Source organism: Gymnodraco acuticeps, unplaced genomic scaffold, assembly GCF_902827175.1.
Source record: "Gymnodraco acuticeps unplaced genomic scaffold, fGymAcu1.1, whole genome shotgun sequence".
NCBI lineage: Eukaryota > Metazoa > Chordata > Actinopteri > Perciformes > Bathydraconidae > Gymnodraco > Gymnodraco acuticeps.
This window is the reverse complement of record NW_022989755.1, coordinates 1,124,365-1,151,214: the sequence shown is the minus strand read 5'-3', so window position 1 is coordinate 1,151,214 and position 26,850 is coordinate 1,124,365. Positions and strand designations below refer to the sequence as shown.

The following is a 26,850-nucleotide window of genomic DNA, read 5'->3' as shown; positions in this document are numbered from 1 at the left end:
TTCCCACGACAACAACATTGTGCCGGGGTACATTTGTTCTCCCCCTCGTACATTTCCGGCAGTTAAATCAACTTAAATCAAGTTGTTATACATGCGTTTTGCCACCTTGGGCACACAGACAGGGTGCATGTCTGAGAGCAGTTGCTTCATTTGTCTGGGAAATCGCTTGTTTGGAGAAGCCCTGAATGTTGCATCCCTTGATTTGTATGTGGATCACATCAACGCAAATAAAGCCTCAAACATTTCCCTAATGTTCATTGCAGCAAAATCACATTTCAGCCTTTATTTATGCTACTGTCTATACCTGAAGACATCATTTCGTCCCCAATCCATTATAGACGCTCTAACCTGGTATATATCATGGATTTGACTTCTGAATTCTAAGAGGGGAAGTATGAATTATTTGTGTCATTACTTTTGCTGCTGATAGGAAATGTTTTGCATAATAAACAGCCAAGACGTGAAGTGAAAAATTAATGAGCAATATATAGTTTATGATGCTGATGAGTAAAAAAAAACTCACTATTCTCTATGGAGTGATTGTGAACCATCAATTTTCATTGCGTCATTGTTCAGCTACTGAGTGTTTGTTTTCAGTAATCTCCACAGTTTGTATTGTTATGTTAATTTACTCCACAAGAGTCTCACTGCAGTCTGAAAATCTAAGAATAATGAGGATGAAGAAGCCAGGATATTGGAGAGGACTAGTCTATACTTTGCTGAACTCCTGAAGCTCCTTATTTTTTAATATTTAGCTCCAGTCAGTTAAAATCTGAAAAAGTTTTTCACTTTCACGAAAACTTGGAAAGAGAAAGAGGGATTGAGAGAGAGGGAGGGGGTGCTGCTTCACGGGTGAAAGCCCTCGCACATGAATATTTAATGGTTGCATTTTAACCAGAGTCATAAAATCCAAGAGGATGTGGCTGAAAAGAGAACAGTGAGGAGTGTGCAAAGTAGGCTACATTGTTTCTTTATAGTCTGAGCTGAATGCCTGAAAGTCGTGTAGCTCTTTTCTGGCTGCACAGTGAATCAAATATGTGGATTGGGTCAGGATAATTTAAAGCCCGGGCCACGTTTAGCGATGTGTTGCAGCCTGTTTTTGCAGGGTAAGCAGCTTGTTCTACAGCAGGAGGAAGAAATCTTGGACCTTAAGGGGCTAAATTGAAAATGTTTCATTTTGACACTTCCTCAATGCACTCAGGAAAATGGATTTGATACACTTAATCCATTTGGCCAGTTGACCACATTTAGAGGCAACATCTATTCAATACACATCCATTTGAGCTTATTATAGTTAGAGCCAAAAAAAGGATTTTTTAATATGCAATCTCTCCTTCTTCGTCTTCTTCTTCTAGTCATGCATTTTTAAAATTCTGTTCAGCCCTCTGCTGAGCCAGACTCGCAGCAGACAGACACTGAGCTGATTGTTAAGTTTGATAAAGCTCTGTATTTGTGTGTTGCGGGGTTATTTTCGCGTGTGTGTAAGCTTTAGTTCACCGAGGTAATCATTTGTCATCCAATATTGAATCTGCTTAAATGGACTCATAAATTGCAATCACTTAACTCCCAACTATTACGTTTAATATTGCTTTGCGCTAAAGGTCAGCCGGCAGTGGATCAGGTTCCAGGAACCCAGATAATTCAGCTGCCTTTTTATGAGTCTTTTTAAGCTCCGGCAAAATCAACTGCCAGGCAAACTGACTGTACAGTACTTAACAGCAGCAGCAGCGGATACGCAGCCGCTACTGTTTATGTTTTCTCTCCTTAGATATCCTTAATGCAGTGTTTTAAAGTGTGTGTGTAGTTGGCAGCTCGCAGATAAACCACAGTGGATGCCCTTAAGGGAAACAAAATAGTAGGCTCTCCCGAATGAAAGGTCCAAAGTGCAGTTGTCCACTCTGCACGGCAACAATGGAGCGGTTGTGCAAACGCAGCCATCAGCGGCGCTGGCAAGCCTGGCAAACCAGCTTATCAGGAGGCAGGGTGCACTGAGCAGTGGGTGGGGGTGGCGGTAAGTGGAGGTTAGAGTGCATGTGTGTGTGCCTGTGTGTGGCTCTGTGGTGTTGAGTGGTACACAACCTCTCAGTTCATTCGGAAGCTGTGTGCTCGCTGCGGAGACACAGCTGGGTAATGCCCCGCGCATGACCCCTTTGTGTTCACATTTTATTGACCGCTCACATTGTGAATTTATATTTGCATGTGTGTGTTTAAGTAAGACATCAAGCCAAAGCTGCTAACCAAACCCTAGTAAAGAAGTACTACTTTGTTTTCTTGTATATTAGTATTAGGCTGAAATCTATATCACAACAAGAATAAAATATATTGTTTGGAATTTAGTTTTCTGCTTTCTTAGTTGTCACCTCTGATGGGTATTTAGAGGTTATAAAGACCAGATAAAGCGCTATAGAAATACAGTCCATTTATCAAATAGCATGAATTAAGCTATTAAAGCTAATGCAAGCACAATTTGAGCGTTTTGCATGAACTAACATTATAATCTATTGACTTCTCAGCTAATCTTTTAGCTTAACGTGGCTCTGAAAAGTTTGTAGCTTGCTCTTTTTCCATTAGAATCCATTGTCACGGCCATTATCCTTGAAGTAAGAAAGTATAAACTGAATTCTGTGAGTATTTGACATTTAAAAGATATATTTTCAGCAGGGTTTTACTTTCACACCTGTCATAATACACAGCAGATGTTAAATGGAAAGGTCCAGTGGATAAGCCTGGCGATAAATATCAAAGTGTCAATATTTACATTACTTTTCTTGTAATACATTTACTACCGTTTGCCTTTTTTGTGTGAAAACTCCACACGGTAAACCAAATGAATCCCCGCTCCTCTCTCAGACTCTGATTTTTAAGTGCAGTGCATTTTGTTGGTGGCAGATATATTTTTCTTCCTGAGAGCTGTTTGAGGTGTTGGAGGAATGCGTTGTGTGCTCAGAGACTTAACTCACTCGCAAGATAGTCTGTAGTGCTTTCACTGCATTTCCTTTGGGACACAACACTTGTATATAAAAAAAGGAAGTCTCAAGGTGCCTGTGTAAGGCTTTAGATGTGATTTAGGGTTGGTAAATATTTAGAGAGCAAACATTTTGATACCAGCAGGGATTATAGTTGAGGGAAACATGTTTTTCTAAGAATGTAAATGTCAGCATATTGCAAGGCATAATGCTCAATTTTCTCTATTTTAATGCCAGTCTCCAAAAAACAGCAGTTTAGCAACTCAAATCCCGCCGAGGAAATCTGATTGTTTTTCCGAGTCCAGCTTATTTTGATGTAGCTCGCCCACTGAAACTCATTTTCTTTGTTCGAAAACCATCCAATTCATCAGCAGGGATTGTTGCCGCCTACAAACAAGCAACATATTTGTTCCGCTTCTTCACCTTGTTGGCTTTGTAGAGAGAAGGTGCCAAGGGTGGGTGTTAAACATGTCAAGTGCTATCTGCCTTATTTACTTGGTCTCTGAATATTCATGGGCCTTGATACTGGTGTCAGCCTTCAGCCAGCCGTGCAGAGAACCAGCAGAGAATCAAACAAGCTTGATCTGTCGACATGCAACTCCTTCCATCCTTCGCAGAGATCCTCTTCCCTGTCACATCAACGTTTGTTTTCTAATAAGGTGCTGATTTCGCCTGAAGCTAACAATCGTTTCCTGTTCCAATTTGCGTGGCATGCAAGAGGACGCCATGCTGATTCTGTCTCCGAGGCGTTCAGGGACGAGTCGGTGGAGGCACCCCTGCGTAGGGAGGCGGAGGGAGGAGAGCCGGTATAACCCTGTGTTCTGCAATCATGCCCATTTACTCCCCCCTGACACCTCCGGGGACACGCTCTGACCTCTGCAGGGATCTCGCTCACTCTTTACTCTCACTCATGCGTTTCCTCTCTGCAAATTCCTTGTGCATTACGAGAGCTTTCGTAAGGCCCTCGTCGCCGCTCGGCCTCGTCTACACTGCCGTGACTGCGGTGTGGGGTCAGACTCACTTAGCAAGGCTGCGGAGATTGCAGTGGTTGTCTCATTAAATATATGTTTCCTGTGTTAACACGAGAAGCCCATGCTCTTTGTTGTGCCTTAGCTCAGATGAAAGACACCCTCTACAGGCTGTTCTCTTTCAGCGTGACACTGTCAACATGGGTAATGCTGTGGATGAATCATTTTCAGGGTGTACCAATGAGATTTTGGCAGTGTTCGAAGAAAAAACAAGGTCTTGCTTACCATGCTGCGAATGGATCTGGCCCTTCCTACATCCAGGACATGGTTAAACCGTACACCCCAGCGCGTGCACTACGCTCTGCATCAGCCAAACGACTCGCTGCGCCCTCGCTGCGAAGGGGACCCAAGTTCCCATCAGCAAAAACACGTGGGTTTGCTGTCCTGGCTCCAAGATGGTGGAATGAGCTCCCCATTGACATCAGGACAGCAGATAGCTTGCACATCTTCCGGCGCAAACTGAAAACTCATCTCTTTCGACTCCACTTCGAGCGATAGAACTATTAACAAAGCACTTATATACTAATAAAGGACTGGCTTACCTAAAGCCAGTGGAGTAGCACTTGAAATGTTTGGCTCTATGAAACCTGATGTACTTATATGATTCTGTTTTCTTCAAGGTTGTGTCTTCCTGGTCGAATGTACTTATTGTAAGTCGCTTTGGACAAAAGCGTCAGCTAAATGCAATGTAATGTAATGTGTTAAATACTCCACTTCAAGGCATGCATTCAAAACTGTACCTGACTGTAATTCATTGAATTTATTTTTAAACGTTAAAGCCAGGTTCAACACAGAGCATTTTTAATATATAAGAGCAGGTCAAAATAGAGCAAATTTTTTACCAATAAAAATGTATAACGTTTTTAAGATCTTATATTGAGTGTAAACTACTCCACTTAAATAATCACTATCAACTGTAGCTTTGGATTTGTCAAGTTTAACCCTCCGAAATATGGTTGATCAATGAAATTAAAAAGATAATCTACCCAGATAATGTAGCCTAGTAGTTGTACTAAATAAATATACTTTGTTACTTTCCAGCTCTGGATTTGTCTAAGGATGAGCAATCCAAGTCTGAGTTGAAGCTCTGAGTCCTGAAACATTGGTGTTTGGCCTCAGTAGAAGGAATGTCATCTCCCTGTTGATCGGTATTGATTGGTTGGGCTGGATTGGCCTCTTGAATGGAAGTTTTTTTCACAAAATTCCTCATTGTTTCCTCAGTGCACTGTGAGGGCTGAGAACGATTGCATCAGTAGCCCTTTGGAGCGTGCGGCAGCAAGCTGAAACATTTCCTGCGGGGGTCCAAAAAAGAAGGGGTTTTCTAGCCTCAGTGTTTTACCTCTTAATGAGACTGGAGGAAAGTTGACCTACCGAGTAATTGTGACAAGCATAGCCTTGGGAGGGGGGAGCTGAGTGTTGTCCTGCCCCCTTTTCACTGTGCTAGTTTAAAAAAAAAATTGAACTCACTGCACCTGCGGTTTGTATAGACATGAATCTTTTCCCAGACAAAAACGAGGAATTCACTGCAGCTTGGTAGGATCTCCCCGTGGTGTGTGGATGACACGGTCTGCTGTGTTGCTGCCACCGCCGCTACTGCTTTGGCTTTGGATGGGGGCAGCTTGAGTGTAATGATGAAATGGAAAAGTTCCAGCGCAGTGAACACTTGCACGCAGAAGGTAATTGGAGATTGCCACCAAAGAACTGCTTTCAATTCGGATCCACAGTAAAGACGGACTGCAAAGTTTGATTATGTTTGCTGTTAGCCAAATTCCGTCTGTATTGAAGTGAGATGGGATTCTGTTCAGACATTGTGCAAGATGGGAAGGTGAGAAGACAACAACTTGGGCTGTTTTATTATAAAAGCAGCATCCACATTATTTCAGTTTGATTCAATCTCAAGTTTTCACTGTTGAGGTGTTTTCAAACACAAGGACACGCACACCACGAGCCTGCACAAATGGGTTCTGGCATCCTATTCTTAATTCATGAGACCTGAGTGTTGTGTATTAAATGATTGACAGGTCACGGGTTGCCTGGGAAACGCACATTAGTGTAGCACTGTTGATCGCTTTGAGAGCAGGTGTTTGAGGCTTATGTTAGACTCGTTTGATTAAGGAAAGACTGCAGATTGGTGGTTCTTTAGCCACTTCAAGCCTGATTTGACACTGGAGGATCAGAGTGTGTTCAATGGAAAGCAGATGAATGATTGATAAGAGAAGCAAAGCTGCTTCAAGTCCCGCTCCTAGGACATTAATAATGAAGGACACTTTGAGCGCTTCAGATTTCATCATCCTTCTTGATTTAGCAATACCACCTTTTTTGTGTTTTGTCATTTATCATTTGAAAGTATCATTTTTATTATATTTAATTCTATATTTGTTCTCATTTCTATCCACATGTGCTTTTCACAATTTGTGAATAATAAAGGTGGGAATGAGGAATATTTGTCAAAAAGGCTAAATATTTCAAGGGATTTGTATGATATGCTTAGGTGGAAAGTGGACGTGCGTGCTAAAGAGTTTGCCACTAAAAGATGTTAGTGAACAAATGAGGAGACATGTTCACAAAGAACGTGAAACAAATGGAAAGAAAGTTATAGTATACAAAAACCTAACACCTGACGAAGGTAACGAAGTCTTAAAATTAGTAAAAAAGTAAACAGTTATCGGAGAGCATGAGAGACGTGAGGTGGCTGATATCAGTCAACAGACTTGCGGTCAGAGCTGTGGTTTCATGGAGCTGCTATGTGAAAACTAAAACATGCCCCATGATTAACTGTGAGGAGGACGAGACTTTACAGCACCTCCTCATGGACTGCTACAGAGCCCAGGAGGTGTGGTCGCTCCTACGGGGCATCGGGTTAGACTTCAATGTAGAATATATCTCAATCATGTATTGTATTCTGGATGAGGGGATGGACAATAAACACAGGGACCTTTTTCAGCTGGTAATTTGTATCACATGTATGAAAATCTGGAAGACAAGGTGCAAAATGATACTAAATCAGACGATCATAAACGGTGGCACCATCGTGAAACAAATACTTACTGAACTAAGGAGAAGAAAAACCCTGGACAAATCCCAGACTCAGCCATGGGGCATTTTGAGTCTGTGACCGAACTGAGTCTCATTGGAATATAAACGTGCTCTCTTTATGTTATTTATATATTTATTCATTGTTTATTATTAATGTAACTTATGTATATCATGTACTGCCCAAATAATATAAAATAAAGTTTTGAAAAAAAAAGGAAATCCATTATTTTTCTCAAAGGTTTGACAGTTGCACTTTTAGTTACATCATTTCATGCACCTTGTTGCAATGGCTTAATAGTACTCAACTGGAGAATTAATGTCAAGAATATTCATATATCAACAGATCTCCTTGTGGATGGAAAAGCACATGTATTCACATTTAGTTTTGTCAGTTTTCTGGAATGTCAGTCATATTTAGAACCACATTTGGATGGAAACCACTGATACCTTCCATTTTTATTTAGCTCATGCTCAATTGTTCAGCAGTAACTGGCTCATTTTGCTCCACAAGCTTTTGCTCATGGTGGTGCTCAAAGTTTCACTGTTAACTTTTGAGTTATGAGTGCCAGAGGTGCCAAAACACATAAAAGAGATTGGAAGAGGAAAAAGGAAGATGAGGATATGTTTTTGGCAGTGTTGTTGCTGTGTGAAGATGCCTCTCCTGTCTGCAGTATAGATCCTGCTGCTCTGTGTGTGTCTGTCAGGCTCCATGTCATCCTGCCATTGTTCAGGCAAGAAATCAGCACAAGCTCCCATTGTTCTCCACACAAATCTGCAGCTACAGGCTGTTGAGCCCAGTATCTCTATACTCTGTCATGTTTGTAAAATAGAGTGTCATCCCAGCTATGATAAGAGGTCGCCGCGGGTTCTGCCACCTCTATTGTCTCCTAGTGGTGCGGAAGTTACAACAGCATTTAATCCTTCAAACTTTCCATAATTGCTTAAGACTTAATCTTATTGAGGCTTCAAGTGCCATTGTAGCAAAAATAAGCATTTCTGCAGAGTGGATGCACAAGTGTCATCCCTCCCTCCATAAATCATAACCGGCTCTTGACAGTAAAGGAAGACATGTCTCAAAGTGGATCAAAGTAATTCCTCCCTGTCTAAACAGAGCAACATGATGACATGGTCCCAGTTACAAACTCTGCAATTTTGGAGGAGGAGAGTCACTTCCTCCGACTTACAGTATGGGAAGAATTCTGACTGAAAAGACGTCCTGACAATTGTTTCCTAAACTGTGTTGGTCTGACTTCATGCTAAGAGGGCAGCGAGGATCATCAAGTGTTCATTGAGTGCAAGTGGACTTCTCTTGTATAGTTTCTTCTATGTGGTTTTACTTTGTGAGGTTCCTAACTTAGCACTTTCACTTTGCCTCTCCTTCTCTTCACCCTGGCCAGGCTGTGCGTCGCACTCAATGGCAACGCAGCACGGCTCCTTGACAGTCTACAGCAAGTAACCTTTAGTTCAGAAGGAAAAATCGTTTTTCTCTGTAAGACTTTCACTCTTGTGCCAAATGCACTTCTTGTCCCTGGCAATATTCCCTTTTACACTGTAGTCATGAAACACCCTCGCATTGAGCGAAACAAATGATTGGGTTTACGCTAATCCCTGCTTGATGTTATTAACTCTTGGAGAAGTGCAATGGTATACATAGTGTATATGTTGGATGCCCTTTTGACTCACAGTAATGCAGAAAGACGTGTTATTTTTCTGTCCAAGGTTGTGGAAGTGAAAGTCTGATCATTTTCTCTATAGACAATGTTATGCTTGCAGTTCAAGCTCTCTCCCGAGGCTTTGTCAGGCCTTCCCAGTTGAATCATCAGTAGAAATAACATTTGGTTCTTTGATTAAAAAAAGACCAACATACAAGGCTGTGGACAGACAACTTCTAGTCAATCAACTGGCACTCATATAAGGACAATATTTACTTCCAGCAAATCCTGAGGGAAATATCTGGTTACTTAGCAGATCATTATTTTTTCCAATAAATGTAAAAGTGTGATGTTTTGCATCTTTAAATTGGCTATACAACAAGAAAATCAAATACACATTGACATGTGTTTATTGTCTATCTAGTCTAAGTGTAAAATAACGATAGATTACTGAGATTTGTTTTTCATTTTTACACAATGCATTTATGATCACACATTGAATGTTATCATGCTGTGTGGTATATTAGTATTTATGGAATGTGGCTCATTTGTTTATTTTGGGTATTTACATACTCATAATTCAAGATAAGTGCTTTGAACAGCTTGAATGTGATCACCATTTGATTGAATTCTTAATTTGTCCTTGATTGATGCAGAGCGCGTAAGAACATATGGCTCTGTTGTCTGTAATGGCCTGCAGGGTTCTGATGTTTTGCTCCAATAAGCTGCCAGACATTGTTCAGCCAGCGTTGTCCTTTGCTTTGACACATGAAGAGACCGCAGATGAGAATCACCTGTCTGCGGCGAGCCCCTGGAAGCAGAGCCCATCTCCGTTCAAGGCAGGTTGTCACTGCGGCTATTAAGACTAACAGCGGGAGCCGGTGATAAGCACAGTTAGCTGAATTCATGACCCGAGCGGCTGCAGCGGCGACATCATTTTCACTTGTGTGTTGTTCTGATGCGTTTAATTTGTATCTTATCCGGCGCTGTGACACCAGAGAGTGCCAGAAAGAGAGAGGGAAATAGAAAAGGAGTGATGGAGCCGTGGGGGAAATATTGATTGGTAGAATCCGTGATGAAAGCAATGCACCAACAGAGGTACATCATATTCCCTCATTTGACACAGATACAGTCCTCTGTGAGGTGCTGATTGCACAAATCCATCTATTTTTTGTCACTAATAGTTTCCTGTCTTATGCTGATGCTCTTGTTCAAACAAATGATACAAAACAATGTCTTGGTGACTTTGGATAATAGCACACCTCGTTGTGAACACTTTTCACGGGACTACTTTTTACTCAAGAAATAGTTCTTGAAATTAAACCCTTTTACTGAGATGTCAATTGTTTAACCCCTGTATTGCATTATTACATTACATGTCACTTGTCACATACTTAATGCTGTGAGCAATCCCCACAGGAGCAATTTGGGGTGAAGTGTCTTGCCCAGGGACACAACGACATGCTGACTGCAGTGGGGTTTGAACCTGTGACCCCCTGCCCCTAACCCACTGCTCCGAACCCACTGCACCACACACCCTCGTATACCGTATGATAAATAAACTGAATCTATTTGAGTTGTAGACAAAGCAATACATTTTTGGACCCTTTTTTGACAATTTATAGACCAAACTAACAATTAATCTAGACTATTTTTGTTGCAGCCCTATTGGGCACGCAAATAAATATCCCAGGAAAAGGTTGATAAGACAAACCACTTCTTTACTGGTTGTTCTTTGGCCATATTTACTGTACAACCCTACTTCTAGGTAGATTTTCACTGAGCTAGTTCCCCTCTCCTGCCCCCCCCTCTCTCTGCCACCACATGGCCGGTATTAGCCGATTTCCTAGAGATCACTGGAGGATGCCACGGAGCACTTGTGTTCCTCTTCTCCCTCTCGTTGGCTCTGCGTAGAGTGGCCTGCTTAATGCATTGTAATGGTTGACCATTATTTACGCAGGGGATAAACAAAGAGAAGCGAGGAATTGATGGAGTAATCCACTCTCGTAGTCATTAAGCATTGAGATGGAGGAGCTGGTGGGAGCAGCCTCCTCCTTATGCCTCTTGAGTCGAGCAGCTAATGGAAATGGGACTCATTAAGACACCTTATACTCCGACGCACCCAAGATCATGAGCAATTGCTAATTGATTGTCGTTAGCGCGCTCGCAATGAGACGCTCTGCCTGTTTTCTCATTTGTTATGAACGGCTTTGTTTTCTTCCCCAGTCTCCTTCACTTCATTATTGATGTTGCTGTTTTTCTTTCTCTGCTCCCCTTTTGCCTCTGCAAGGGAGTCATCCTAACACTGTTATACCTGGTACGCTGCAGCAATCACAATCCTGAGGAGCACCACATGGGCAATTCTCTATTCAAGTATTTCCTATAATTAGAAGGTAGCAGTGTTTTAAAAATCAATATCCTTAGACCCGCTAATGACTGCATAAAACACACTGGTGTAAAAGGGTGTATGTAGACAATGTGCCTTCATGGTCATGGTTGAATAGCAGAGAGAGGCAGATCTTCCTGTGATGCTTTGCTTATTGTCTCTGGAAATTCCTTCCTCTTTCCTCTGGAACCGGCAGATTGTGTTCATCTCAGCCTTTAATCATTTTTCCCTCCCAATAGTAATGTGATCTCTTTCCCCCCCTGGATTCCTCTGTGTATATGTCTGCTCCCCACCTTTCTTCCCTCTCATTGCTTTTTCTTTTTCCTTATTACGAGAAGGAGGAGGAAAAGATAAGGGAGTGAGATGAAGAGAAAAGGGCTGAAAATGCAAATATGGGACCGTGGTTCTTTCTTGTGACAGATCAGGCCTCATTACACCCACCTCTCCTTTTGCAATTGGCTCTGGAAGATCTCCCCCCTATATTTCACTCTCATGCCTGTCTCCATTACATTACGAAGTCTTTTACCTCTCGTAAACCCTACTCTGCTCCGGGGGCGGTGAAAAGGCAGGTGACCAAAGACGGCATTAAGGTTTGCTTTGCAGATGAAGCACGACAGAGTATAGGTGTGGTGCATCATTTTTATGTCTGTGGTCAGACGGTGCAGCATTTCTTTGCTTTAGCGCTCCACCAGCATCCTACACCTCTATCTCCATCTCCCTCGTGGGAGTTGCTACCACCTTCTCGCTCTGATAGGGAAAGACTGGAAACAAAGGAATACAAACACAGGCGCCCTCTTGGGCTGCCTCGCTTTTGAAACAAGATATACTGTAGAGAGATGAGGAGGAGGAGAAATAACATTGTAGCCATCAATTCATGTAAGCCTCACAGAAGCACCAGCACACTCCGTTTGAACTAGAAAAACACAGGTATTTAAAGTGAAATTCTGGTTTCAAACAACTTGGGTCTTGTTTTCATGGTATTTGCCATCATTGCTTATAGAACTAATAAGATGATTAGCTCTTTCAGTGAGCCCCACCTCCATTTAAATAAGTCTTAATTCAATGAAATCCTTTTTACAGACTGACTTCCTGGTTCAAAATTGACCCACATTATTAACTGGTGTTGTGCACTCGCAACTTTCCTTTGCAAGGAATGATTATTGCTTACATTTTTAACGCCCTCACTTTCAGTTTAAGTGGTTTTACATATTTTTCAAGAAATGTTTTCCGTCTGGTTGTCATTTATTGTCCTGTTGGTCTTTGTTTTAGCATTTTGTTCGCTGCATTCCCAGGTCTTAGTAGTCATTAATGTGTTAGAAAGACATTCCCAAACTACAAAAAGAAAACCCAAGTTGTGACAAACCTTTAAATTGATTCTCAATAAAAAAGAGATGCCTCTTTGGGATAATTTAATTTAATTGTTTCATTTGTTTAGGCGACCCACAATACAAACAAGTGATGCTAGAGGGCAAACACATTGGGAAGTTGTGCTCAGCAGGGAGTAAATTACCTGAATTTGCATGAATAAGACGCATAATTGGTAGTTGCTGGGATGCTGATCTGGTGGCACACAACATGCATACGGCTGCACTGTTGTGTGTGTGTGTGTGTGTGTGTGTGTGTGTGTGTGTGTGTGTGTGTGTGTGTGTGTGTGTGTGTGTGTGTGTGTGTGTGTGTGTGTGTGTGTGTGTGTGTGTGTGTGGTGTGTGTGTGTGTGTGTGTGTGTGTGTGTGTGTGTGTGTGTGTGTGTGTGTGTGTGTGTGTGTGTGTGTGTGTGTGTGTGTGTGTGTGTAATTACAGCAGCGGTGGTTAACAAGGCGCCAGCATTTGTGTTAATCAGTAGAGAGTGAAGACTGGGGAGCTAACTGAGCTGGTGCCTCATGTGCTCTAAATGTATCACGCTAAAAACCATTATCTCTAAACCTGTAATCATCACTAAAGCACTCATTCAGGGCATTGCATACACTGTGTGTTTACGGCTTTGCCACACAACTACATGTGAGTCTGTCTCATGTAATCGTTTCATATGGTTGTCCTCTGAGACCAGCGCCACGTGTGTTGGGAGAAGGTTCAATCCCTCCCCTGCTAACCTGGATTTGTACATATACAGTATGTACAGTACATAGATGCATTAAAACCTAACAGCTGCAAATTACAAGATAATACTTGATAAAGGGATTTACTTGCACTAACCCGAGTTTACATGATTCATTTATTTACTGGGTTACTCGTATATGGGAAACGCTTGTATTTGTAATGCCACATAACACGGCATTTCTTTTTTTTGACGATTGTTTTGTTGATTTTGTGTTAGATTCATGTATTTTCTTACACCATGGGACATGCTACAAAATCCCAGTTAGCATCAATTTGGTGATTTGTAGGTTAAGACATATCTTTGTGAAAATCAGGAGAAAAAACTGACACATTTGTGCTAATATGTGCTAATGGCCTTCTCTACATTGCATTTTACAGTCAGATTAATAACTGAAATAGTCCTAAGCATGTTACTGTGTAATGAAACTGATAACTAGTTGCAGCCCGTCTGCACAAAACATGCACTTGAGAATTAATGAGTTATTGACCTTTAACTTTATTTCCAGTAAAATAATCCAATTTAAAGTTTAGCATGACAGTTACAAGTGTCACGTTATGAGTGTGTATGTAAACACAGGCTTTGAGGGGGAGATGATTGCCATCGTGTTTTTACACAGCCCTGTTTTTATCTTCTTAAAATGAAAACTAGCTTCTCTGCAGAAAATCATTAGAAACGGCGAGCTTGTCATTCCTACATTTTGCTGTTCCAGCATTCCTCCTTTTGACTTTAAGTGTCTTTGTCGGGTGTCTTTTTGAAAAGCAGAGAAGCGTATCTTGGTTGATCTTGCATGTCTTGAGCATATCGACAACAGGAAGCAGCCGAAAGGAGGCGTTGTGATTTCTGTGTCAATGTAACACGGAGTGGAAGTGGAGCACTGTGGAGGGGGTGAATGGGAGGTCAGCAGTTTCAGAGATTGTATTAACTGAGATTTAAAATTCTTCCTTTTCACACATTGCTCTGCTTATGTCTGCTTTTTAAAACTACGGACTGTTGCCACATATCTGAAAAGGAAATCAAATGTATCACCCGACCAATATTAATGTCACTCAGTCAGCGAACAGAATATCAAACACCACCCATGCAAAGTAGCTTCATTTTCAGAGCCGTTTCCCCTTTTTTAATTGAAGGCTCTTTAATCCCTTTCCTGTTTCATTTGTTCACCTGCTTAATGTCCAATGTGCATTCAAAACCTTCTGTATTTACCAGTTAAAATGCAAATGTGGGCCGCAGGGAATAATAACCCCAAAGAGCCGGCTCGGTAGACGGGCAGCCTGTGGCTCTCGAGAGCTTTTTCCCACCGCGCTGAGAGCAGAGCCAGGTGAGAGTCTCCCCCCAAGTGTCCCTCGCCTGCCATTGTCCAGGCTTAGCGGGTCGCGTCCAGATCCCACCACCCTTTTGACTCACCCGCGGGTTTCACGGCCACTTTGCACGGAATGACTGTTATTCACACAGCCAATAAAACCCCGTGCTGACTGGGGAGGAATGAGTCTGTCCAGCCCCGGTGGCTTCAGCGACAGCAGGGATTTTGACTCCATGAGGACCCAATTAAACCTGGGAGGGCCTCTCTGAAGGAATAATAACAATGATAAATGCACCTCTGTGGTCAGCTTAAGAGAGTCCGGGAGAAATGTTTTATTGTGCTGGCCTGTCTTGACACAATTTGCTCCGAGCTTCTGTTGTTTTGCAGCATCAGGAGGTTTAAAATCTTACCTAGTGAAAGCTTTTTTTGCTAGGTGAAGCCTGGTGTCATTTTTTAAAACATCCTGATGACTGCGCTTTATGCAACATCAAACTCTCACTGTGCTTGCTTTGAATTGGCTTAGGATGTTGTGACTCCCGGCCAAAAAAAGTGTGTGTGTGTGTGATAAAGTGTGTGTGTGTGTGGTTGTGTGTGTGTGTGTGTGGTGTGTGTGTGTGTGTGTGTGTGGTGTGTGTTGTGTGTGGTGTGTGTGTGTGTGTGTGTGTGGGTGTGTGATGTGTGTGTGTGGTGCTGGTGTGTAGTGTGTGTGTGTGTGTGTGTGTAGTGTGGTGTGATGTGTGTGTGTGTGTGTGTGTGTGTGTGTGGTGTTGTGTGTGTGTGTGTGTGTGTGTCGCTGCACTGGCTGTGTGTGTGAATGTGCGTGTGCTAGTGTGCTGTGTGTGCTGTGTGTGTGTGTGTGTGTTGAGTGTGTGGTGTGTGTGTGTGTGTGTGTGTGTGTGTGTGTGTGTGTGTGTGTGTCGTGTGTGTGTGTGCTGTGTGTGTGTGTGTGTGTGTGTGTGTGTGTGAGTTGTGTGGGTGTTGTCCTGTGTGTGTGGTGGTGTGATGAAAAGATCTATCCCAATTGTGGTTAATTATTATGACTGTTTAACTCATTTGTCAATCAAAATTGTTGGATATTTTCACGGTAATAGATTCTCAATGTGCAGATTCTCAAATTAGTTAAAATACATCTTTGTAATAAATATGTCGAACAAATAGGCAACTTAAAGGTTGTCATTTTAGCTCTTGGAACGTGAACAATTAGTAATACCATCTTAATAAGAAAAGCATTATTAGTCATATTGATCATATTTCAGAATCCAATTGAAGTGAGAAACCTCTTTGTACTGACATGTATTTTTAGATCATCAATAACTATGAGTTTGTTTTGTATATTTAAAAAGAGGCTTTTTTTCCTCTGTTAGGTGGTAATTTGAAGAAAAACTCCATTAATTAGATAACAGGCGTCTGTATTTCAGATTTGCACTTTGCCAGCAGTTTGTCAATTACTGCTTGTGGTTTCATACTGCCAGTCAGTCTTTGTCTGGGCGCCCAGCCTCCTCCTCACTGCGCTGCAGAGCCGTGTTATTGTACTTAAACAAATCAATTCTGTTGCAGTTGAGCTTTTTTCCTCCATCCCCCGTCATTATGAACTGTTTGCAGTGCAGAGCACATTGATTTTACACTGCCCTGCAAAAGCTCTTGATGAATAGCACAGAGGTATCTGGGGAGAATCTGGCTTTAAAAAGGAGGCACCCAGCATCAACCCCCCCCATCCTCGTCTCTCTCGACCCATTGAGCCCCCAGCGCTCCTCCACTTTCTCTTTTCAGAGAGCGGCACTTCCAACAGGGGAGAAATGCTGCCTGAAAAATCTTCTAATGATTAAAAAAAAACAGCATTACAAAAAAGTGCACAAGGGGCCGCCTTCTCCTGCTGAATGTGAAAATACACCTTGTGGGTAGACAGTTTTTATATTTGGAGCATTAGCCTTGTCCTGTCAACCAAAGCATGAGCTCAGGAGAAGCTCTGGCTTGGGATAGAAATGGCTAGCATGCTGTGTGTCACTACGCTTCCTGAAAGTGATACACTAACGGGATACAGCTACAGACTTTTAAGTTGGAGGGGTAAAGGAAAATGGCATTTGTACCTTCCTAACACACTCCACTTATATCAAAAAGCTAGACACATTTGCATTCTTTCTTTCACCATCCAAGTCAACATTTAAGGTATTAACTTGTTCTTTGTCATGCTATTTTATCAAAGAGGAGCTTGAGGAAATATTGAGTGCATGACATGGACAAAGAAAAGGCCAATTGTTTGTTTATATTCAACCCTTCTAACCTATGATGAGTATTCCGTAAGCATTGCCTTAACCTACACCCTTCATTCAAAGAGGGGTCGAGGACTTATTTATACTCACACGGGAAGACATGAATTCAACAAAACATCACATTTCTAGTGAAACAGAAGTTAGAGAGTGTATTGTTTTTGTACAAATCTTTCAAATTGGATTGGACAGCTGTTAGTGGGCTTAAAATCTAGCACGATAAGGAGCTACGGACTCACGCAAAGTTGCAGATTGATGAATGAATGTCATGCAATAACTGAAATTGATTGGTACTATCTTACGTAGGCACACATCTTATTGTGTTTTGATATAAAGAATACAACACTTTTTTTGTTGCATATATTGTTAAATAACTGCAGATTTTGACGGGAGTTGTGAATATAAAGATATTTGTTTTCATCTCGATGTTTAGTTGTGTGGAAGAATTTGCCATTGGGGATCATTTGAGTTTCTACATTCAGTTGTCATAGTTAAGCGTTGTTAGAAGCTCAGAAGAGGCTTGCATTAGTTATGGAAAGATAACACATAGGATCCAGCCTATGCTTGTAATTACAACTACTCACTAAGATTAATTCACTACGGAAAATTAAGTCTGTGTGCTTACTTGCTTGGGCGATCATAGATAAGATTATAAACTGTGTGGCCCCTATGAAATGTTGTCTTTATATGTGATATTCTATTAAGCACTAACTGGCTTATATGTTATGGTTTCTCGCACATTGGTTATCACCTTTTGAACTTCAGCGATAACTAATATGGTCATTTTAAAGGGTCTGAATGTCAGTGGGCATATGCGCGTGCCCAGCCAGCCCAGGCTAAGTGCAAAGCTGTGGTGAAGGCCTCTTTTAATAGGCTTATCTGTCAATCGGGAGTAAATTGTGAACGCTCTGCGTGGATGTTTATGATACCGTACTGATCATCAGTTGCTCTTTTTGATTCGTCCTTCATGGGCACGAGAGCATGAAGGAGCTTATCCGTGCAGGGAAGAAGTGTATCACGTTAAGCAAGGCGCAGATGGAAGCCACTCGGAGCCCAGAGGAATCTGCGAGAAGCAAAATCATCGAGTGGGCTTGAATTTTTGGGGAGAAAAAAAAAAATGCAAATGTGATCATTCAGTGTTTGGAGATTGGTGGATAATGCAGCGGTGATTGATGTATTTTCTTTTCCTCCTCTGATTTCTCTCAGGGGCAGAAGACGTGAGGCGCTGAAGTGTTTGTCCTCCTGGTGTGTGAATGGGTGGGGGGGTCCTGCGTGGTGGAGAATCAAGGATTGAAGTCATCACAGGTGAGTTTCTTTTTGTTTTCTTGTATGGTTGGACCTGTAGAGCCCAGCAGGTGTCTGGGGTAAAAAGTTGGTGTTACTACTATTGAAGAATACATGTATGCTCTCAAATTATTGTCAGTGTAGCTTAAAAAATCTGGAGGTACAAGTTGTTAGCGGCAGGCTAGCAGCTTTATTTTGGCCTGAATGTTAATAATATAAGGGTGTTGCATTTATTAAATTGCATAATCTATTAAAAGTGCTGTTGGGTTATTCGGTGTCAAATCAGATTATCGTTTACATTTTTGATTTTGTTTGATCGTTATTTCAATGCCCGCTGACAACAAATAAGTGATATTAAATATTTTTACAACATTTTGATAATTTCATCTATTTTTTGCCATGTATGATCATCTTGCACCCAAGATGTGGTTAAATATCTAAAGAAATATAACTTTCAGAGAAAATACTGTATATGTGTTTAGGGTGCTGACAAAATATCACATACTATCTAATAAACTCATTTATAAGAGCTAGTGTGGCTAATTTGTTTGCTAGAGCTTGCGGAGGGGCCCTCTGAGTGGTTGCTTTTGGCGCAGACGGTTTTATTAGAAAGTGCAGGTTATACCAATGTTGTTTATCTTTATGTTCTGTAAATCTGAGAGCAAGAATGAAACATTTGTATGAAATCATTTAATAATTTGAGAGCATGATGAGCTATTAACATTTGTGTTAAAGTCCCTGAGACTCAAAGGCTTTGTAAGGACTTTTTATTACCCGAGATGACTCTTGGTCTCAAATTAAACAAAGCTTGTTGCTGGAAACAGATATCTGCCTCGCATGTCACTACAGTTGATTTAAAGACTACAACTTTGTTTGCTCGGATATGCTCTGTCCTCCGCTGTGCTTGAAAGTCTTTGGTAAACATTTGATGGTGGGCAGCAGTTTGTGTGTGGCCAGCGTCAGCTCACCTTGCAAAGCATAAGGAATTCATTAGGAGCTCCTGGGGGGGCTCTGAGTAACAAAGTGCAGATATGTTGCGTGTGTTTATGTCTTTTGCTGGCATCCAAGTCCATAGGCAGTCTGATGAAAGTACACACACACACACACACACACACACACACACACACACACACACACACACACGCACACGCACACAGAAACAGAAGGTCATGGCTATCCTCTTTACCAGCAATCCACCAGTTCATCCTTATGCAATATGTGGCTCAGTTCTGTTAAAAGGGAGAATTATGTGGTGGAAAGGGAATGTAATTGGTTCGTCCACTGTATTATACAATACAGCTAGGGCTTCATGGATTAGGAATTGGGACATCCCACACACACACACACACACACACACACACACACACACACACACACACACACACACACACACACACACACACACACACACACACACACACACACACACACACACACATATACACACACACATATACACACACTGAATATATAAGAGTGGTTAATCTTGATTAGAGCAGTGTGAATGCTGAAAAATATGGTGCCCAGACAAACATCTGCCCGCCACACAGCTGAGTGGGATAAACCAAAGTGATTATTGTGGAAATGTCAGGCGAGGTAGACAGTGAGAGCAAATGCACGAGGGGGGGGGGGGGGGATACGACATAAACAGGGACATGACATCAGGGCTTCACAGTCAGTTCTCAGATTTTCCCCTCTCACTGTTGACGTAAGGCTGCCTTTGCAGAGGGAAGATCTAGCTGGGTTTGATGGAGAGGCTGCAGTGAAAGAAATAGCGACAGACTCAAGAAGAGAAGTGTGATCTCAGAGGAGGATAGCCTTATATGATCACCAGAGATTAAGTGTGTAGGATTGTATCTAATGAGTATTGCTTAATCTATAGAATGTCGGAAAATAATTAGTAAAAACGGAATATTACACCTTCTTTGCTCGGTCCTTAACAAAAAGAAAACCTGTTTTTTATATGTTTTGTTTAATCTTTCCATTTCACTTAAATTGTTATTTACATTTTATCAAGGTTTTGTATGTTAATTTGCCAATTGATTAACCAACCAGGTCTTTAAGCACTGAACAGTTTTTGCTCGTTTAATTTCAGTTGGCTGATGTCTGAAGGTTGCAGGGCTGGTCAGGGTAAGCCCTAATGAATAATTGCTTTCCTCTGTGAAATGTGAGGGGTGCAGACATTCTGTTAACCTCGCTTAAAGGGGAAGAAAGGGGGAGGAAGAAAAAAAATCCCCTTCCTGTCAGTGGTCTTTCTTCCTCTCTGTTCTTGTGAGATCTGGAACTGATAAGCGTGAGGCCTCTGGTAACTGAACAGGAAGGACAGAGGGCCCGGCCCCTGAGCCCCTGCCTCTGCACACATGTCCACCTCCCCTGCACCGGGAAACAAAGAGAGCACGGCCCGCCACTTAACTTCAAGTTTCAAGCTTATTTGAAGGATTATTATCACTTGTTGGGCTGAAATCTAGTTCTGAAGCGAATTTCTGTTGAATATAATAACAGAGAGGCATTTTAAACAAACGGTCTTATGCTAAATGAATGCTTCGTAGCAGCTTCACACCCATGCGCAATCACAACTCCCTTGTTCAAGCGACCAGTGTTGAGTCAAGTGGAAGTACTTTATTAAACAAGCACATGGCAGTGAGGGTTTAACATTCAACCCGAACACCCAGCGGTCTGAATGACAAGCTGTTAAACTGATAACTGTGATAGGACCGTTGTTTCTATTCTTAGATGTTTCCTGAAGCAGGTGCTTTAACCGGGGGAAGCCACAGGACAAAATGTAACATAGAGTGAAGTTTCAAACCCAAAGAGTGACTTTTGTTTGGATAAGTGGTTGAGCAGAGGTTTGATAAACGCGTTTTTATGAACTCCAAGGTGTATGACGAGTGCACTTTGCTCTTCAAACAAAAGTTCTTAGGAACTACTTTGAGGTTGTCGTGCAAACAGAGCAACATGTGTGAAGTATTTACTGCCTGAATACAGACATTAAAGACACGCTAGGCGTAAGATCAAGGTTATAAACAACAGATTCTCAGACGTTTGTGAAAAACAAAGTGGCTGTAATCTTTGTAATGAAAATCTCCTAGGGTATACTACCAGGATATTTTTTAATATGTAAACATGTCTGTTTGGTAATAGAAGTATTCGTAAAAGTACTTTTTTTTTTTTTTTACTTTTCCATTTTTATTTTGCTATTAAAATCACATAAGCCAGAAGGTGTATGTAAACGATTGTTTTCCTTAAGAATGTCTCACATACATTTTTGTTGTTTATGCTTAATTCCTGGCTCATTACTTTTTTTTGAATAATTATCTTATATTGCCTTGTTTGTTGTCTGCACTTCATGTCACCATGGTCTTGAATTAATAAAACTAAAACTAGCCAATCAACATTTGGGATGGTACTTAATCTTGCATTTTTGGGCCCTTTTGTAGATGAACTCTCTTGACAGGATATAAATCACATTTTTACATTACATTGCATTTAGCTGACACTTTTATCCAAAGCAACTTACAATAAGTGCATTCCACCAAGAAGATACAAACTTGAAGAAAACAGAATCATATAAGTACATCAGGTTTCATAGAGCCAAAACATTTCAAGTGCTCCTCAACTAGCTTTAGATAAGCCAGTCCTTTATTAGTATATAAGTGCTTTGTTAGTAATTGTATTGCTCGAAGTGGAGTCGAAAGAGATGAGTTTTCAGTCTGGAAGGTGTGTAAGCTTTCTGCTGTCCTGATGTCAATGGGGAGCTCATTCCACCATCTTGGAGCCAGGATAGCAAACCCACGTGTTTTTGCAGATGGGAACTTGGGTGCCCCTCGCAGTGAGGGTGCAGCGAGCTGTTTGGCTGACGCAGAGCGGAGTGCACGTGCTGGGGTGTATGGTCTAACCATGTCCTGGATGTAGGAAGGGCCTATATGACGTGTAGAAGTTGCTACTATATAAAACAAATACCAAGCACATCATCAGAATAAACAGCTTGGGAATTAAACTGAACACCTCATACTGATGTGAACAGTGAACAACTATCCATGGATTTAGCCCTTGAAGCTTTTGTGTCACCATGACCGAGATGGTGCAGACTATTAACTCAAGGCTTCATTATTGATGTGTAGCAAGTGAATGGAAAGATGATTGCTTTTACACTACTGGCTTAGTAACAGGGAATGACAAGATAGCACTCAAGCCAGGTTGACTTCCTGCTTCCATCTATGATCTTATCAGTCTGGCTTTTCCTCTGTGCTGTACACTCATGTGGAATTTCCTTATAATCACCTTTTAACAATGCCTACCTATAGCAACTTTGGGAATCAAAGGCATATCTTTTTCAGAGCTTAGACTGTGGCGGAGATGTTCCGGGGTGGTATCCTTCCCATGAGAGAATGCGAGATAACGTACCAGGGTGACAGCTGAATTATTAGCCCATTAGTCACCGGAGAGAGAAAGTGGTGGAAGAACATGGCATCCGTCAAGAAAGTGCCTCTTTTTGGGAGATAGCCTCTCCCTAAACGCCACCCAGGAATCTTGTATGTCTCTCCCACTGATGTAGGAGCCGGAGGGCCGGGGTCAGGGAGCAGAGCTGGAGCTATACCGGTGCTCTATTAGCTCATCATGACCCATAGGAACAGAGCAGCATAACACCGAGGCAGAACTCTGTGTACCGGACTAAAAATAAACGTGGCGTCAACCCATCCTTCACATAGTCGCTTACGAATGAAGACGCACATGCTCATGCTTGTATAATGCGTGCACCTGCCTTCAAAGGCGATCGCAACCACCGGTGGTAGTCGAGGACATGTCAGAACATGTGTGATTGACAGGGTGAATCAGCGGTACAACATGTATATGTTCACGGACAGATGTTCTTCGCAGCCTGCACTGATAATCTCACTTCACGTACAGCAGGAGGAAGCCATTAAGTAACACTTGGCTCCGAGATGAACTTCCCCACTGCTTTGTGTGTGACCCTATTGAATCTCCGAGCCTCCTTTACATATAATGCTCCTTTGTATCGGCTATCTGTCCTGCTCTACTCAAACAAAGACACTGCACTAAAAAGAGTATTGAACAAAGTGTGTAGCACTTGCTTCCTTTGATGCAAAATCAAAGCTGATATCCCTTTTGACTTGCCTTCCACGGATAACTTGTCAATTTCCTGCTCATGATGAATAGCCTGAATATGCCACGCTTCATAAGCCAACATATTAATTAATGGCATGGTGCAAATTGTTTTAAGAACACTTGGCATTGAGATGCTGTCGGCTTTTGAATGGTCTACCTCAATACGACCACATTAAGAAGCTTTTTTCCTGCTTGATGCTGCCATATTATGCATTTCTCTGTCTGTGAAAGCAGTAACTGTGATCTCATTAGGTCTGATACACTCTTGTTAGAGAATATAACCAAGAACCAACAAGCTTGACTTGACTCCACACAGCTTCTGCTAAATGTAAAATGTCTAATGAAATGATTATAGTAGCAACGCAGCAGGGCCCTGAAATTAGCCCATCAGCTGGTCTGACTGCCATTAAACAGGCCCAGTTTGCACATTTATTTACAGCAGGAAGACAAATATAAGCCCAGATCCTATTCCGTGTACAAGTTCATTGAGTTTTTGTACTGTCAGTTTATTTTACATTAAACGTCATCTTTTGTACAACTCATAGGGAGGTATTATTCTATGCAACGGTATTTAAAGGAGTTACATTTGTCCTAATGACAATGTAAAAGCAATGCAACATTGTGATGATGAGAGATTCGTACCAATCTTCTCATTAACTGTTATGAAGAAACAAATAGTCTAAAATGTCTAACTAAGTTAGCTTCATTTACTTATCATTGATATTATGTACTTCAGTAAAATGAACTGCAAATGATCCACAGCTCTTTGATATTTAGAGAAAATTCAACCAAAATCATGTTTTACTATAACAAATAATCACATTTTGTAACAAAGTATGAGATTTATTTCAAATGCACTAATATGAAATAATGGAGATCTTACCAATTCATCTTTTCAAGCTCTTGTTGGATTGCGTGTCATACAATGAAGTCAGATCTTGTTTGAAAGCCCAGGAATTTGCGGCAGACAGGCTGATACTCATCCATTTGAGATACTCTTGGTAATTTTTTGGTATCAAAGAAGATGATGATGATACTGATGCTAATCCCAGTGAAAGGGATGATTGAGTCATCAAGGCAAAACAGCTGTTTTATGTGCAGCTCCCCCCCATCCCACCCCAAACTAATGGCTGATGATGACGGTAGCAGAGTGTAAGTGAGTGCAATTGACAGTGGAGTTGGAGCTTCCTCTGGGAGGAGGGAGAACGAATGAATGTGAGCGCAGGCAGCAGGGTGGCCATGAAACATTCATGCACCTGGGGACTCTTTGCGTAAGGAGAGCAAGCTGAGCCAGTAATGAAGAGCAGAGCACTTTTAATGGCTCTGTTTGTCCTTTTTTATGAGATTAGCTATGCTCTGGCTCCTTAAATAAATTGCATTACAAGTCTAATTTCATACAGTGATAACTTAAAGGTACAGCCTGCTGCAGTGCCTTATTACATTTTGGAATAATTTAATTATGGTTAGCTTAACTGATAATTGGTACCACAGGTGTGCGGCTGGTTATAGCTCGGAGCTGGACAGCAGAAGGTGAGTTATTCCCAGCCCTCGGACCCTCTGCCCCGGGCTGTTGACATGACAACGCAGCGCCAAATGTGGACATCCCCAGTCCCAGTTGTGCCGATTGGAACAGTTGTCCCTCCTTAACTCACCCCGCTTAGCTCGTGTATGGACAGAAAAGGCGAGAGAGGAGGTGCAGAGGAATGGCAAGATGAAGAGCAGAAGAAGGGAGAAGCAATATTTAGACAGCTGCACGTGTATCGCTGTCAAAGGAAGGGGGGGGAGGGACGGGGGAGTATTTCTGTGTCCTCAGCTAGGCCTCAGACAAACTCCCGCTGCAGTATTGATGTCACTGCACCCTCCTGACAGCAGATTGTAAATCACAAGTCGCAGTCATCTATAGATTTACAAACACCTGCTACCTCTGTTCCTATATCATTGTAGCATGTGTATCTGTCCAAACTGAGGATACTTGTTCACACATGTTTCACGGTTAACCTATCTGAAGGCTCACTGTGGCTGTTCCCAGTACAGTAACGGTGGTTGTGAGAGACTGCTGCTCACATGTCTGCCGTCCTGTGCCTTGAGGTGGTGGACGGCAGCTGACTGCTCTGATTCACTGGGAACTCGACTCGTGCGTTGTGTGCCTCACAATGGACTGACTCATGCGAGGTCCACACGGCGCTTGTTCAGTGTCTATCTTTCAGACGTTTCACTGGAACTTTCTGTTTGACTTCTTTGTTGCCTATGTGTTTTGATTGAGACAGTAGTCTTTTCTTATGACTTTGCGTTCCCCCCGCATTGTTCCCTTCTTTTTTTTATCCAGTGGGAATGGTCAGTTTCCCTGCCCTTGCCGTACTATGTTTTCTTGTTGCTGTTCACTATCAAACGCATGCAAAGAATATGGACCGCCAGTTGATTGCTAGAAGCTTCTTTTTACCTGATATGCACCCAGATAGCACTCCCCCACTCCACATGGTTCCCCCTTCAAACTAAATGACCCGTCTTCCAAGTATATACTGCCAGTTGTCTTAGGCCACGTTAAGGGCAATGAAATTCAAACCATGTCTAGTTTGAAGAATTGATGTTCCACTTAAAAGCTCATCAGATGCCAAAACATTTGCGTTAATGTTGTATAGCAATGGTTACTAAGGTTCTTTAAGGATAGGAGAAGAGTGTTGCAGGATTATTTTATTTCTATTCCTTTTTCTGACTTAATCAACTATTATGATTAAAAAAACAAGGCACATTATACATAAACTACCTTTTCTGTCACATGTTCAATGTCTGTATCAACAGTCTTCTCTTTTAAATGAATGAGTAGGCTTTTGTTTGAAAATCCAACATTTGTAAAAAACATAAGGATGACGTTTTTACTGACAGTGCTTTGTGCTTCCTTTTGAAAATGTTTTCTGTTTTCATCAGCGCTGAGTAACCAGTTGTCTTTGTGCTCTTCAATAAACCGTTTTTTGCTTGACGACAGCATTCAGAGACACAGCATTAAATCTGTACCTGCGGTCACCCTCGCTCCCCTATCACATAATAACATGTGCAACACCGTCCCTCACAGCAGCACTAATTGCTGCTGGATATTAGAGCGAGGTCTCCTAAGATACTGACCTTGCTTTAGCCAATCACAAACAGAGCGTGTTACAGGGCAGAGCTGTGATCAGAAGAGTCCCCGGAGCACGAACAGGGGGAATTAATTATTCAGACTGGCTGCTCGCACGTTTTGCTGGACACCACATTTAATGACATCTATAATGGCATCTTTGTGAGAGATTAATGGTGATAGAGTATCAAAGCAGAAAATGCACAAAAGTCCAGCCAGACAGCTCTCTGCGTGCCAGATACAAACACAAAGGGAAACGATGGGTGCGAGCACTTTATGGCAGCATCCAGATTTTTCCTTTTTGTTCTCAAATTCATCACCTAGGATATTCCACAGCCTTCCTTGACTCTCATTCCCAACCTGGAACATTTTGTTTCAAACTGACATGCATGGCCCTATGGTAATGAGATTTGCTTAAATATTTATTGTACGAGGAAATGAAGAGGTAAAAAGATTAGAGCCCTTTCCTTACAATATTTACATCACTGCCACCACTGTTTAGGTTCTGCAGCTCGGGGGAAAGCCTGAGTTCTGTAATGATCAGTAGTCGTGTTTCCACTGACCTTTTACGAGACAGGAAAGCACTTCGATGGA

General features: G+C 41.8%; 1 protein-coding gene across 5 annotated transcripts in view; it reads left to right on the top strand.

Annotated features, from left to right (window-relative positions):
- LOC117543566 (zinc finger MIZ domain-containing protein 1-like) overlaps positions 1–26,850 on the top strand; it is a 115,546-nt gene that overhangs the window by 11,543 nt on the left and 77,153 nt on the right. For 4 of the 5 annotated variants that reach the window (XM_034211916.1, XM_034211948.1, XM_034211940.1 and 1 more), the window contains exon 2: positions 17,940–18,038. The gene's annotated coding sequence lies outside the window, so the exon portion shown is untranslated. Of the gene's footprint in view, positions 1–17,939; positions 18,039–20,112; positions 20,148–26,850 lie in introns of all 5 variants that reach the window. The other variant, XM_034211923.1, reaches the window with a different exon arrangement.